At 38.3% G+C, this 13,526-nt stretch overlaps 1 protein-coding gene across 6 annotated transcripts in view; it reads left to right on the forward strand.

Moving 5' to 3' along the window:
• Positions 1-7,352: 7,352 nt before the first annotated feature.
• Positions 7,353-13,526, forward strand: part of FER (FER tyrosine kinase) — a 434,937-nt gene continuing 428,763 nt past the window's right edge. For 5 of the 6 annotated variants that reach the window (XM_061189502.1, XM_061189501.1, XM_061189497.1 and 2 more), the window contains exon 1: positions 7,353-7,883. The gene's annotated coding sequence lies outside the window, so the exon portion shown is untranslated. Of the gene's footprint in view, positions 7,884-8,324; positions 8,656-13,526 lie in introns of those variants that run through there. The other variant, XM_061189499.1, reaches the window with a different exon arrangement.

Genomic DNA, 13,526 nt, shown 5'->3' on the forward strand with positions numbered 1-13,526 from the left:
CAGTAAAACCTGTATGTGAATGTTTATAGTAACTTTATTCATAATAGCCCAAAACTGGAAAAGACCCAAATGTCCCTGAACTGAGAAATGGATGAACAATGAAATACTACACTGCAATAAAATGAGAGAAACTGCTAAGACATGCTATAACATAGATGAATCTCAAATGCATTATTCTTAGTGAAGAAGTCAGACTCAAAAGGCTATATACACTATGACTGCAATTATATGACATTTTGGAAAAGGCAAAACTATAGAGATGAAGAACAGATCAGGGGTTGTGTGAGGATAGGGTTGACTACAAAAGGGTAACATAAAGAGACTGTGTTTTTGTGTGTGTGTGTGTGTGTGTGTGTGTGTGTGTGAGGGCAGGAGAGGTTTGGAACTGTTCCGCATCTTATAGGGGTGGTGGTTTGATGGCTATGAAATTCTCAAAACTCATAGAACTGTACACCAAAAACAGTGAATATTACTGTATATAAATTTAAACTACATGTGGAGGTGTAAAGTATTCTATTGCTGAAGGGAAATGGGGAAAGGTAACAGTGAAGTGGGAGGGAAGTCTGGATAGTTAAATTGCTTGTAGATTTGTAAAGCCTGAAGTCAAGGTTAGGAAACTAGATTTACCTCTAAGTTAAAGCATTTGAATGTGGAAACATCAAAATGAAAATGATGGTTAGGTGGCTTAAATCTGTTGACAATGTGTACCATAGAACTTAAGGGAAGCAGTCAAGGAAACAAGTTAAGAACTGATAAGGGCTCCCCTAAGGGTAAAAAACTTATGTTTGAATAGGAATTTATATACTGAAAATTCATTCGTTTACTCTATCTCAGTTTATTGTCATAAGAACCAGCAAAGTTAGAATTATTATTTGCAATTAATAGATATAAAAATGGAGGCTCAGAATGGTTAAGGGATTGCTTAAGTTCATAGTATAAAACTGTGAAGCTAAGACCCAAATCTTAGTTGTTTGATTCTTTCCAGTTCTCTTTATTTTCTCACATTTTATTCATTTCCTTCCTGGCATTTATCAAATCTATAGATGGTCTGTTAATTTGTTTTCTTGCTTATTGTCTGTATCTCCTACTTGACTTCAGGTGAAGAGCCCTGCCTCTACAGTTTCCTGTCATATCCTCAGAACTTCTCACACTGTTTGACACGTAATAGGTGCTCAAGAAATATTTACTGAGTGAATAACCATCCAAGTTAGAAGGCAGATTATGTCTGGTTTTATTCTTTTTACCATGTATGCTATATGCAGTGATAGAGACAGGTGTTCCTTTTCCTTGTCCTGTTCTTTATCCCAGTAGTTCTTAAACTGGCTGTGCAACAGATTCACCAACAGACCTTTTTTTTAATGTTTATGTTTATCAAAGCAATGCAAGTGAAATGATAGCCCAAGATTGATAACCTCCAGCCCTAACCACTGTTACTTTTCAGTTCCCATCCTCATCCCCATAGTTGAACTCTACTTCTCAACACTGGTGTTTATCCTTCCTAGCATGAAGCAGGCTTTGAATACCCTGTCTTGATTTTTTCAGAATTAGCAATTATCTACTAACTTCCTACTATGGAAGAAGAGGATTTAGCTCTCTTACGTTATTTCCACTCAAGAGTTTCCTTTACTCTATTCCTACAATATTGTAGGAATTACCGTATTGTAATTTTTTGTTAAATCAACATTCAGTGCTTAGAATAGGATGATTATGTAATTATCTTTTTAGGCTGAGTCACATGTACACTATGGTTGCATTTTTTAATGTAAAATTTTTTTAAATACATTTTTTTCCTGTGACTAATAATTGCTTCATCTTTTATATGCCTACTCTTTAAGTCATCTCCAAATTGTGTCATAATGCTAATACATCTCTCCTTGTAGTAAAATGCATCAGGTAATGTATTGATCCCATTATTGTTTTTTTGTTGTTGTTTTTTCTTCTTGGAAACATCAGTTCTGGAGACTTCCATTCTCCTGCCTCAGTCTCTACTGGCTGCTTTTTAGGCCCCTCATACAGTTATTATCCTGGAAGTTTCCTTCACCATCATTCTAGGCATTCTCTTTTCCTTTCTCCACTGTTGATCCATGTCTTCATCTCTCTTTTTTCAATCCCTCTTTTTGGTGGAAAACACTTTTTGTTTTCCACTTTTGGTAGAAAACAGTATCTTCCTAAGAAGAGATTTCACAGGAAGAAAACTTTCTGAGATCTGCATATCTGAGGATACCTTTATTTTGCTGTTAGACTTGATTGATGGTTGGGTTTATAGGAAATTCTAAATTGTAAATAATCGCCCTTTGGAATCTAAAGATATTGCTCTATTTTCTTCTAGTTTCCAGTATCATTGTTGAAAAGTCCAGTGCCATTCTCTATTATCATGCCTGATTTTTTGTCTGCAATCTGTTTGTTATTCTATTTGAAGCATTTAGGGAATTTTCTTTATCTCTGCTATTCTGATATTTTAGGATTACGTGAGTCTTTTTCATTTATTTTTCAGACACTCACTAGATCCACATGATTTGGAAAAACACTTCTTTCAGTTCTGGGGAAATGCCTTTCTTTGATAATTCCACCCCTCCTCCGTTCTCCTCCTTTTCTTTTTTTATAACTTTTATAGTTTAGCTGTACGATCTCCTGGATTGATCCTAAATTTCCTTTTATCTCATATTTTTCAGTTGTATTTTTGATCTTCTTTTGAGACTTCTCAACTTCATTTTGTCATCTACTACTGAATTTTAAAATTTATTTTTTAATTTCCAAAACTCATTTTTTTCCCTCTGAATATTTCTTAAAAAAAAAAAAAGCATCCTCTTTTTATTCATAGAATTTCTTTCTTTAATGACATTGCTTATAGTTCTGAAGTTTTCTTCTGCTCTCTGCTTTGGTTTTGTTCAACTCTCCCCTGCCTCTTCCCATAATTTTTTCTGTTTGTTTTGGTGTCTGATTTTCATGACTGTGGGTTTCCTCAAAAGTGTGGTGATCCCCAAATGTCTCCTCATATTTAAGAATGAGAGGAGCAACCTGCATGCTTGGAACTTGTGGATTGGCAGACTTCATTTTTGATGTGATTAGGCAAGGAATCACAATGTTGGAAGATTCTCCCTTCCCCTCCACTATCCGTGAAAGTATTTTCCTTGGGCAAGTCAGTTTCCTCAGAAAGTGTTGACCTTAAAAACAAAAGAGCCAGCTATTTTACCAGCAAAATAAGTTTATTTGGGAATAGCAGAGAATTTCAATTTGGGACAAGCAAACTGTGGTAAACCATAGGTAAATCTGGAGAACCGAGGAGAGAGACGTGCTTTTTTAGAAGAAAGGAGGAAATTGGGGAGGCTGTGGTGGTTCTTCACAGGCTGCAGGTAGTGGGCAGCTTGTTGTTGGGTCACAAGGCTACAAACTGTGGTGAATGATACCTGCGCGAGAGCTCCCCCTTCAGGGCTTCCCAACTCCACTTTAAATGAGGTTTCACACACATGAAAGGACGCTCAACATCACTGATCATTACAGAAATGCAAATCGAAACGGCAATGAGATATCACCTCACACCTGGCAGAATGGCCATCATCAAAAAAATCTACAAACAATAAATGCTGGAGAGGGTGTGGAGAAAAGGGAACCCTCTTGCACTGTTGGTGGGAATGTAAATTGATACAGCCACTATGGAGAACAGTATGGAGGTTCCTTAAAAAACTAAAAATAGAACTACCATATGACCCAGCAATCCCACTACTGGGCATATACCATGAAAATACCATAATTCAAAAAGAGTCGTGTACCACAATGTTCATTGCAGCACTATTTACAATAGCCAGGACATGGAAGCAACCTAAGTGTCCATCATTGGATGAATGGATAAAGAAGATGTGGCACATATATACAATGGAATATTACTCAGCCATAAAAAGAAACAAAATTGAGTTATTTGTAGTGAGGTGGATGGAGCTAGAGTTTGTCATACAGAGTGAAGTAAGTCAGAAAGAGAAAAACAAATACCATAAGCTAACACATATATATGGAATTAAAAAAAAAAGGTTCTGAAGAACCTAGCGGCAGGACAGGAATAAAGACACAGACATAGAGAATGGACTTGAAGACACAGGGAGGGGGAAGGGTAAGCTGGGACGAAGTGAGAGAGTGGCATGGACTTATATACACTACCAAATGTAAAATAGATAGCTAGTGGGAAGCAGCTGCATAGCACAGGGAGATCAGCTCGGTGCTTTGTGACCACCTGGAGGGGTGAGATAGGGAGGGTGGGAGGGAGATGGAAGAGGGAGGGGATAAGGGGATATATGTATACGTATAGCTGATTCACTTTGTTACACAGCAGAAACTAACACAACATTGTAAAGCAATTATACTCCAATAAAGATGTTAAAAAAAAATTGCATTTCTTAGCATGGTGCTTGGCATATGGCAGGCAGTTTTTAAGTTGGGAGTGAATAGGTGAGAACTGAGAGAACTGTTGAAGAACTAGAAAGATTCTTACTCTTTTCAGAGATCTGAGTTCCTTAAAACTCACACACACACACACACAATGTATAGCAAACAATTCTATTTTTCACAGCAGACTTTTATTTAAAGCTACTTTCTGCACATATGTAATAACAAATTCATAAACCACATCTTTCCAGATTTAGATTTTCTTTGTATAAAGATAGAGAAATCCTAAGGTTCTTGGAAAAGACATGCCTTGGTGAAGCAATCCCCAAAGTTGTATTTTGGCTTTGTCTAACCATATAATGCATAAACATTCATCGATTTCTTTCATATTGACTTGACATATACCACAGTATTTAATATTCATAGAAAATTAATTTCTTTTCTATTTTAAGAGGTTTATTCACATATGTTTAGTTTGTGCAGTTAACAGTCATTACAAAATACATACCAAACATTAACTTTATTATTTCTGACTCAAAATGTATTTTTAGTTCGGCAACACATTATCATCTAATGTGAGGTCATTTTTGAAAACAAATTAAAAACTAGAAACTAATTACTTTCTTTAACTTCATAGTCTTGATATTTTAGGCATAGGTATTTTTTGGGGAATATAAATAAAAACAAAATGTTCTCCCAACCCAGAAATTCTCTCCACAATCGCAGTGGAGAAATAATACTTTTCTTATTGAATAAGCATTACACCAGAATGTGATGCGCATTGCAGGCAATCTGCAAAGAGACTGCAAAGACAGAAAGCAATCTCACCCTTTTATACAGCCTAGCAGATACAACCCATTATGTATGTTTTCAAGATAAATAATAACTAGTCATCAAGTAATAGGCCTTGATAACATTGCACACATAATTCATCTTGACTTTATTTCGTAATTGGGGTGACCATCAGAGTTAGCTAATAAGCATTATCCACAGGAAAAACAAATGTCTCATCTTTATGACAGAAGGTAGTTTTGCAACTTGGAAAAATTTGCCCACAAAGTTAGGCTCCTACTATCCCATAGAAACTGGGAGAGAGGGGTGCTATCTCTCTCTCTTTTAATTGAGGTATAATTGACATATAATATTACAATAGTTTGAGGTGTACAACATAATTCCATATTTGTATATATCTCTAACTGATCACCACAGTAATTCTAGTTAACATCCATTACCATATATAGTTACACAATTTTTTTCTTGTGATGAGAATTTTTTAAGATCTACTTTCTTAGCAATTTTCAAATATGCAATACAGTATTATTAACTACAGTCATCATGCTATTACATTCCTATTTTTTATTTTATAACTGGAAGTTTGTACTTCTTGACCATTTTCACACATTTCACCCACCTCCCACCCCCTGCCTCTGGCAACCACCGATTTGTTCTATGTATCTATGAGGTTTTTTTGGTTTTTTTAAAATTCCACATATAAGGGAGATCATATGGCATTTGCATTTCTCTGTGACTTATTTCACTTAGCATAATGCCCTCAAGGTCCATCCATGCTGTTGAAATGGCAAGCTTTCATTCTTTTTTTAAGGCTGAATAATATTCCATGCTGTATATATATGTATACCACAACATCTTTATCCATTCAAGGGCGCTAGCTCTCTTGACATGTGCATTTCAAAGAGATAGTTCCCAGGTCCTTGAGAAACACATTTCTGGGATATAACGCTAACAAAACACAAAATGACAGAGACCCATCCAGTCTTCAAAATAATTTATATACATTTCAAAGAGATGAAAAAGTATACAACAATTACCAGTTTTCTAAGGCAAGTGCTCTAAGAAAGGGAAATCCCTTCTTCCATATCCAATAGGGAGAATTAAGCTTTTTAAAAAAATTTTTTGTCTTTACATTTGTCTAATTGGTTATGTGTAACCTTTGTAATTTTACTTAACCTTTCTCAACAGTAGAATAATTTAAGAATAAAATAAAAGGTCTTTTAGGCTTAAACAAATACAAATAAACAATTAAAACCCCCATAACACAATGGAAAAAAAATAAAATTCTTGTCTTTACAGCACGTTTTGGTTTCTTTAAAAGAGTAGACATGAAAAGTCCCGTTTAAAATTTGTCTATGTGTAGGGGCGTTCACTACAGTAAAATAAATTACTGTTTAGAAATTATTAATTATGAACTAATTATGCACTCTTCTTTGGCTCCCATTGTAATACACAGGTTTTGGAGGAGGAGGGTCGAGATAGGGTTGACCTTAGAATTTGCTCCAGGCAAAGAATGTGGTTCAACCAATGCAATGTACGATACAATGCCTTAAAGAGTCGGCTACAGAAACATACCCTGCAATAGTGACTAATAACACCTATCATACTGTTACAGATCACCTACGTCTCTTTGTTTAGCTCAAATTACTCATTTTCCACTAAATTCTTTTGGTGAAGGACGCTTCAGAAACAACCCTCACTGGAGGAGCAAACCAACTTCGGTTCTTCACGCATGCTAGACTCTGGAAGAGGTAAGAACTTACTACAGGAGACTACTCACAGGACCTGCTGTACACTTTTTAATAGCATCCATCACAACTCCAGCATTGTCTAACCTTTTTTTTAAAGAAGGTCTCAGGCACTGGGAATTACAGGAATGAGAAAGACACTGTTCCCGCCTTTCAGGCACTTCAAGCCGAAAACTAGTTTAAAAGAATCAACGTTACAATAGATGCACGTAAGAGATACAGAAAAAGTGACTGATTCGAAGCGGTGAAGGATGCGTATTTAGGGGTGGAGGGTCCGCGCCCCCAAAGCAGCTTCCGTTCCCGGAGATTTCAGCTCCCGGGATCACCCAGCACCCCGCGGGCACCATTAACATTTTAATCACGTCTCCGTCCCCACCCTCCGAATTCCTTTCCGGCAGCCGACCCGCCGGTTAGTCCCTTCCAGGCGGCCCCAGCTTATCACCCCCGGCCCGGCCACTTCCCGGCCGCGGCCAGGCGAGCCTCCCAAAGTTTCCTGTGACGCCGCCGCCCGCCTCCGGCCGCATCCCGCCCACACTCCCACCCCGGCAGCCCTGGACACCGGCTAGAGAGGAGCGAGTTACACGGACGAGGAGAGCTGCGCCACTAGGAGGGCCGCGCGACCCCACCCAAGCTGGGGAGCGGGCCCGGAGGGCGGCGGCCGACGCTCCACGCCTCCCCTCGCCACGCCCGCAGCCCCCGGTCCGCGCGCACCCTCCGGGGTCCAGGCCAATCGGCCGCGCCCCGCCTCCTGGGAGGTGGTGGAAGAGGGGGTTGGGGGTCGGGAGGCAGTGCCCGCCTTCGGCGGGTGCTCATTGGCTGAGGCTTCGAGGGTGCCCGAAGACCGGAGTGCAGCTGGATTGGCCGCGGAGGCTCGTGACAGCAGCGCTCATTGGCTGTGGCGGCCCCCGTGACGCGGGGTGGCGACTGGCTCCCGTGTCTGAGGGGCTCCTGCTTGTCAGGTTCTAGGTAGGTGAGTTTCGCGCCGCCCGCGGCAGGCGCTGTTACCCGGGGCAACGCCGGGGGAGGGGGGAAGATTAGGGAAGGCCAGCCGAGAACTGGGGCAACACTCCCTGCCCGCAGTGGGGCGCCTGGGGCTCTGCCCTGGCTGCGGCGGCTGCGCCGAGGGCTCTTTCTCCGCCCTCAGCCACCCCCCCCTCCTGCCCCCGGCTGCGGGGTCTCCCGTCCATCCTGCGCCCGCGGCGGCGCATTCCTGTTTGCGGCTTGGGCCGGGCTGCCCACCCGGCCGGGCGAGGCCCGCCCTTCCCACCCACCCGGGACTGGAGGCTGAGGGGGCGGGTGCCGGCGCGAGAGGGCTGAGGCGGGCGCGACGGCTCCGCCCAGTCGCCGGGTCCGGGGTTTGCGGGGTGTGGGGGCGGTGCTGGGAGTACTGTGGGCACCGCCCATCACGCCCGCACCCCCTTTTCTCGGCGCGATCCCCTCGGCGCGGGCCTCGGGCTGGGCGGCCACCCCCAATCCCTAGGTGTTCCCTCAGCCCCTTCCTACCGCTGGGGCCTTGCGGTCTCCCTGGACCGGCACAGTCCGCCCCCAGCTCTTCTCTCGTGTCAGCTTCCCCACCCCCTGCTTTTATCCCCCACCTTCCGTCCCTACTCCTGTCTTGGCCAGGAGTGACCCTCAAGAGATAGTGTGAAGCTAGCGCAGGCGGGGCAATTTCTGTTCTGTTCTCTTTGCCATTTACGGTTGAGGAGGTGTTTGGAGTCACCTTCGGGTCAGCTTTCTGGTTAGTCTCCTTTAGGATCAACTTTCTGAAACACGCTAATTGAGTTGCTTTTGGTAGGGTGGTACGTCTTGCACAAATGAACTGTGAAGTTGTCGCTTTTGTGTGTGTGTGTGTGTACATTTGTGATTTTGATATATAGTGCAATGTCTAATAATTTATTAAGGCTGGCACTTTCATTTTCGATTGCTTTGTGGTTAAAAAACCTTAATCTTTTTAATTCATAAGAAGCTGCATATATTCGTAGTAGTCTCACTGTAAATTTTACATAAATTACTCTGGGTGTAGTGCCATTTTTTTCTCTTTCTCCAGATGTTTTAAAATACTAAAAAAATTTCTTAAATGGAATAACAACGATATAAAAGTGTAACAGAAAAATCAATAAGAATAGACCAAATCTATTTTAGTGATTAAAGACTGGAAAGTACTTTTCCACCTATGGAATGGGGACAGGATTTTAAAAAACTATTGCAAAGTATAATTATTTCACTGTGCAGTGTTGTCCTGGTGTATCTACCTATATGGGCTTTAGAAGACATACTTGTGAAGAGCCACACATTTGTCAGTGAATGCAAAGGAGGGCTCAGTGTATGTTTTGTGATCTGGGGAATCTTTTCTGCTAGTTCTCTTGAGCCAAGTGAACTGTTTTCAAAGGTACTGGAAATATATTAAGGGAGTACATAGGCATACTTGGAAACCTTTCTCCAGTTTCTTCCATGAAAGACCTTTGGCAAAGATCTGTTTCTCTTCCATACTAATGGTTGGCAGCATTAAATATATACCATGTAAAATTATTTAGGGTCCGGTTAATGCAACTTCTGCACTATTTCAGCGTTTGATGTCAGTAGTTGAAGAAATAATTCAGGCTTTTGGTAGACCCTTCCTTTTCGTTTCATCTTCAACTGTTATGTAGCTATAACTCTGGTCTATGAACATTTCACATTTGCCTTTTTTTTCCTCCAGTATTTCACTATGAAAAATTTCAAACAATGTAGGCAAGTTCAGATGTGCTGTGAATACTCACCATCTACACAGCAATAACATTTTCAGGACAGCTATTACATGGTATATACTAAGGAACAGAGGAACTGAAATTATCAAGTTTGAAAATCAGCATAATATATGTATCAAACCAAAATATTGTGAAGTGCTTATTTCCGTTTGTAGATGGTAATAGTGTTTATAAAAACTGTAGTAATTGAATTCCATGAGACTATTATAAAGCAGTCCTGTGAGTAGGAAGTCATCATCTTTATAAATCAAGGCCTTGGTGAGTTAACTGTGTTTTGGTAATCAGAAAAAAAAAAAAGGAAATCTAATGAACTTGTTATACAAAAAAAGTCTTGTTTTAAAATTGGACTCTTGTGTTAATTATAGTTTTCTACTTGATTTTTAAATGAGCGTCTTCTGTTGAAGACAGGTCGAAGGGACTATCAATTACTCACTGTTTTGGTAACATACTTAATAAATTGGGTCATCTTATGTATGTTGTTTTGGAATAAGAATGTGTTTTTGTAATGGAAAAAGAAAGCTTACAAATATGAACTTTTTTTAATATAACTTTTCCATGGAAAGTGAAGTAATTTAGAGAGATTTAAGTTAATTTTGATAGGACTCAAAACTATCTTGCGTGTTGTTTCATAGTGTTGCTAAAGGAATATTTTAATACAGAACTTCAATTTGTGATAACAAGAATAAGAAATTGGTATAAATTCACATATGTGTATATTATAATTTTCCCATACTAAGGAAATTCCTGCACTCTTCTTTAAGTATGTGAATCCTGCTTTTCAGTTTTAGTATGCCCTAAATCTGTTTTTCATACTTTGCTCAGTTAATAACTAATTTCTGAAATAGTGAAATTGAGCTGTGTCTCAGAATTTATAGATCTTTGGATTGCCTCATTATTATTTTTCCATATCTCATTTGACTTTGGCATGCTTATGTGTGGTTTATTTTTCATGCCATGCCATTGAGAGATAGAAGGGAACAAGCAGGTCATAGTTTTGGAACTTTGGAAAGAATAAGATGTTCAGATATTTTTTAATCAAAGCTCCAACTCCCCCCCCCCCGCCCCGCCTTCCTCCCTCTTTCCTTTTTTCTTGCTCTCCTGTTTTTATTATAAAAGTTAAATGCTTTAAAATCAATTCAGAAAACTATACAGAAAAAAAAGTCATCAGTAATTCCACGATAGTTAATGTTTTGAAATAACTGAAACTTTTGTTTCTTCTGTAACACTCTACCAATCATTGCAATTTTATGGTCTTCATTGCAGTGTGTCAGCACTTATATCTAAACTTGGAGGAGTTCCTGACTTGAGACTCAGTTAGCCTAAATTAGAAGAAGACTCCAAAATCTGGAGGAAAAATGGAAAAGAATCAATAGAGGACAGATTAGAGTCAGAACAAAAGAATCAGACCCAAGCAATTACCCACTTTTTCTTTTTTCTTAAGTATAAATATAGTCCTAGTTAACCATATGAAACTGTTGTATGACTGACAAAATATGGAGCCTCTCAGGTTTTTTCTTTGGAATTCAAAGTCTCCAGGTAAGATGAAGTTTACTTAGTGCCTGTCTACAGAAGTTTTCGGAGTTTTCTATTTGGGGGCAATATTTCATATTCAGCTTTTTAAAAATTTAATGTCATGCATGATTTGGAATTATTTCCTAAATATTCATTTATACTTATCAAACTATGACTAATTTTTAGCGTATACATTATCACCGCTGACTATAAGCTTAATATTGTTTCCTCCTTTAGAACGTTTTAATTAAAAGACTGAAAAGTTCAATGTATGTGTTTCTTGTGAGATAGCAGGGTATAGTGAAAAGAAGAGTCATTTATTTTGGAGCCAGATAATCTGAGTTTCAGTCAGAAATTAGGATTTTCTTTTGTGGGATCTTGGGCAAGTTTCTTAATCTCTTTAAACCATAGTTTCCTCATCTGTAAAGTGGGGATGATATAATTGCCTCACAAGGTCGTTATGAAGAAGAAATGAGACAATTGAGGTAAAATGACTGAATTTAGGGAGTGTTCAGCATTCACGTTCAGTTCCTTTCATGGTAGTTTTCATTTCATCTCTTCTAGTATTACTGTGTTTATTCTATGATACTAAAAGTCCCTAAGTTTTAGACTTCGGAAATTAAAATAATGTACATTAAGCTTACTTAAATTGAATGATATTTACATTTGTACAAACCAAATAATTAGAAATATCTCAGATTAGCTGGGTTTTTTTTTTTTTTAGCTCTTGGGTTACTGTATCTCAGTAGCGATAATCAGAAATTTACCTTAACTGATTTTTACCTCAAAATATGTCCAGTTTGTCTGAATTCCTAAATTATTTTTCTTTCACATTAGATTATCATCTGTTGTTGGATGGTTTCCCTGAATTCCTTTCCTTTGAACCACAAATATTTGCTTAAAAGTGGTACAGAAAAGCTAAATGTTACCTTCTTAAATCTCTAACTAATGCTCCCTGCCGCCTTAAATTACATTTACTTAATCTTTTTAAAAGTTAAACTTTATTTTCAAATGTAGTAATACACAAAACTCTTAATTGGAAGTTTTCTGTCTCCTACAGAAATCTCCTATATGATTATTTTTTAGGGAGCAACATTTTACAGATATCCCTATTTCAAAATGTGTGTTCAGTAAGTATGGGGTTCTGATTCTTAAAGAACACACACTTATAGTTTAAATGCACAGACAAGCCTATAGATATTGGGTGTTGTGAAGCAAGCACTGAACTGGCAAAAAGTTAGGATTGGAACTAAATAGTCCTTATTGTCTCATCCAGCAGTAAAAGAAAGATTTTGTGATCTAAGTCAATGATTCTCAATATTTTTTCCCACCCAAGTACAAGATATGTACATGTGTGACATATTCTAATACGTAGTTTTCTAGTATGCCCTCTATAATTCCATCTTATCCTCTCCCACTCTAGGAAGCATATCAGAATGCAAGTGATTGAGAATGACACTATTATAGGGATAAACTTGAATCTACTCTGATTTATTGAGAAAAGTGAGTCATTAAAAAAAAGGTAAATAACTATTATTAGTAACAAATACTTGAGACACACCTTATAGTACTATCGTTGAGACCCAAGTTATTTCTGCATTTTCCTGAAATGAATGCTTCTTCACTTTTTCTTATCAGTGTTGTAATGCTTACATAAGAAGAGATTACTAATTTTATGTAATTGATAGTGAAGAGCCTTACATTTTAAAGTTAGAGTAAATAAAATAACATTATCATAGAAAAATTGAAATTAGTTTTCCAGTATAAGTTATTTTACTTGCAGAAAAGGTATTTCCATAGTGGGACAAATGGTTTTAGGAAAAGGGGAAACTCTTAATAGTAGAATATTTATATTCTAGGTGTTTAGTATATAAAAATGCTCTTTAGAGTGGCTCAGTCAGAAAAATTTCTTTAAAATTACATTTCTGTGAATGAAATTGCTCTTGAATAGTTCATCCTACATAGAAGTAGTATGTATAATATACAGTTTGAGGTGAAGACTTAGAAAAACTATGTTCGTTAGACCCTTAACATTAGCAAGTGGTATTTCTTGAAATCTTTGTGGACCTAGGATATAACTACCTTCATAAAATACAGATTTATTTGAAAAATTTGGTTGATCTCTCCAGACCCTTAATGATTCTATAAACAGGACTCTGTCGTCAAAGTTGTTAAACAATTTTTTGCTTCTAAAATGAAGGCTGGATGATTTTCATTACATCATTAGTATACATGCAGAGTTTCTTATTCTTGGCTTTTTTGCCCTGGGGTTTGTAGAACAAAAGAGTGTTTTTGGCTTAATCACAAAGCCTGCTGCACTGTCACAAAGTTGAAGAGTTAGTCGTTGGTC

The sequence above is a fragment of the Eubalaena glacialis genome, chromosome 4, assembly GCF_028564815.1.
Source record: "Eubalaena glacialis isolate mEubGla1 chromosome 4, mEubGla1.1.hap2.+ XY, whole genome shotgun sequence".
NCBI lineage: Eukaryota > Metazoa > Chordata > Mammalia > Artiodactyla > Balaenidae > Eubalaena > Eubalaena glacialis.